The following is a 2,711-nucleotide window of genomic DNA, read 5'->3' on the forward strand; positions in this document are numbered from 1 at the left end:
GTGCTAGTAAGATAGTTGTGATAAACATATTCTGATTATAATTTTAAAAATCATGCTCACTGTAGAAAATTTAAAACCTGTAAACTAAAAGAAAAAAATGTCCCCTTTCCTCAGCTGCCGGTAAGATGCTCGGACATTCCGAGGAAGCTAAGGCCGCGTTGGGGTGAGGTTCTCACTTCATCTGGTTACTAGCACCACTCCCGGCAGTGCTTGCCCGGCTCTTGCCTGCACGATGGCCTCTGTCTCGGAGCACACCTGCATCTACTAGGCCTTCATCCTGCACTACGATGAAATGACAGTCACGGAGGATAAGATTAATGCCCTCGTTAAGGCAGCCAGTGTAAATGTTGAACCTTTCTAGCCAGGCTTGTTTGCAAAGGCTCTGGCCAATGTCAACATCAGGAGCCTTATCTGCAATCTGGGGGTGGTGGACCTGCCCCAGCAGCTGAAGCTGCACCAGCAGGAGGGCCTGCCCACTCCACCACTGCTGCCCCAGCTGAGGAGAAGAAAGTGGAAGCAAAGAAAGAAGAATCTGAGGAGTCTGATGATGACATGAGCTTTGGTCTTTTTGACTAAACCTCTTGTAACATGTTCAATAAAAGCTGAATTCTGCTGCTGTTGGTCAAAAAAAAACCAGAAAAAAAACAAGGAAAAATGCACCATAGTCCCACTACCATTTTGATATGTCAATGTAGATACTGTGTGTAAGGGTGTGTGTGTATAATGCATATATATTGTATATATGGATTCTAAATATTAAATTCTGCACATTTTAATATTATTAAATATTTTTCAAAATAATTTAAGTTTCTGCTTACTCTTCTATCTCATTCTTATACCTCAATTTACTGTAGTCATAAAAATTGCAAATGTTCAAGAGTCCTAATTTTACAGCCTCCAAAACCAGGAACAGCTCTTGACTAAAAATGTTTTTGAGTTGACAATCCTTATGATAATTTACAATCCTCTTTATGCATTCCCAGACCTTTAGAAGAGAAGAACATTCTGTCAATTTCTGCAAGTTTAGCATAGTCAGAACCATAGCTGACCTTCCACAAATTCATTTTGGCCATATCCTATGACTTCTCTAAATATCTCAAATGCTTATGCTAATCTAAAAACTAAATTAATTTCATATTCCATTTATTTTAAAACATCTAATTATATATCTATCATCATTATTTGTTTTTATGTGAATGGGCAATATATGGGAAAAGCAGAAGGATATACAAAATCAAAGAAATAGTGAGTGTAGGTCATAGTGGCAAAAAGTTTTGGAATTCCTATTCAGTGTTCTCATATTCAGTAATAGAGCTGCATAATGGTATTTTTCCATCCCTCATGTCAACTGTCTTAAATTTAAATGTATCTCAGCCAATGCCAAACATATCTGAGCAGAGCAGAATTGTATGGTGGATCTGTTATTTATTTTATTAATGTAATTGTAGGTTTGCGCAATGGTGCTGATGACTCATCCTCCACTCCACTTCTATAGTTATCTCATTTTTCCAAGCTTCAACATGGAAATCAATCCCCTAGAGACATGTCCAAGGTCAGTGACAAATGACTTACATGAATCTGTGGTTCCCAAAGCCAGATGTCTACATTCACTCAAAGGACTTTTTAATATAGTTGCCAGTTCCACACTAGGTCTACTGATTAAATTATGGAAACCATTGTTTAAAGTGATTTATTTAGCACTAAACAAAAATAATTAAGTGCTTTATTTTGTTTTAAACAAATGCGGTAGTTATTGCTGATTATGAATACCTCCAAGTCATATTAAGTTTCTAAGTCACAAAGTTAATGTGTACTTTAATTTGCTTACACTAGTCATCCATTTCACAAATTCCTTATGTTTTCAGATTTATTGAACACATAGTTTGTTTCAGGTTCTAGGTTCTCGGGTGATAACACTAGGAAAAAAGTTGTCCCTATCCACATTGACCTTACATCCTTGCATTCTAGTAGTAGAAAATAATAATTAGTAAAACAGGTGAGTAAGCTTATGTCTATATCTACCTAACTACATCCAGATAAATAAACAGATGATAGATAGATAGATGATAGATAGATAGATAGATAGATAGATAGATAGATAGATAGATAGATAGATACAAATACTATGAAAAAAACAAATCAGTATAAACTGTAAGAAATGTTGAGTTAGGTAAAGAGAGATGATTAAGTAAAGACACTTTGATAAGATGATAACTGAGCAAAGAGCTGAAGGAAGTGAGGGAATTGTCCAGGTAGACATCTTACAGTATCTGGGAGAAGAATGTTTGGCAGAGGGAACTGCAGTGCAAAGTACCTAAAGTGGGAGCATTCTTCACGTGTTCATTGAACAACAGCAAAACCAGTGTGCTAGAGCATATAATTAAGAGAGATAAGAGGAGTCACATCACATAGGGTTTCAACTTCATTAGAAGGATTTGTAAGGGGGATCGAATATATGGTGATGGAAGGAGAACTGACTCTGGGTGATGAACACACAATGGGATTTATAGATGATGTAATACAGAATTGTACACCTGAAATCTATGTAATTTTACTAACAATTGTCACCCCAATAAATTTAATAAAAAAAAAAGAAATAATTAATATAAAAATTGAATTAAAAATTCACTGGATGATTTAAACAGAACATTACTCACAGTGGAAAGAGACTGGTAACATGTAGATACATACGTGGATTACCCAGCAATCTA

General features: G+C 35.8%; 1 pseudogene; it reads left to right on the plus strand.

Annotated features, from left to right (window-relative positions):
- The first annotated feature begins 232 nt into the window (after positions 1 to 232).
- Positions 233 to 616, plus strand: LOC109439371 (large ribosomal subunit protein P1 pseudogene; annotated as a pseudogene).
- Positions 617 to 2,711: the final 2,095 nt, after the last annotated feature.

The sequence above is a fragment of the Rhinolophus sinicus genome, chromosome 18 (assembly GCF_057876585.1).
Source record: "Rhinolophus sinicus isolate RSI-liver-muscle chromosome 18, RSI-T2T, whole genome shotgun sequence".
Taxonomy (NCBI): domain Eukaryota; kingdom Metazoa; phylum Chordata; class Mammalia; order Chiroptera; family Rhinolophidae; genus Rhinolophus; species Rhinolophus sinicus.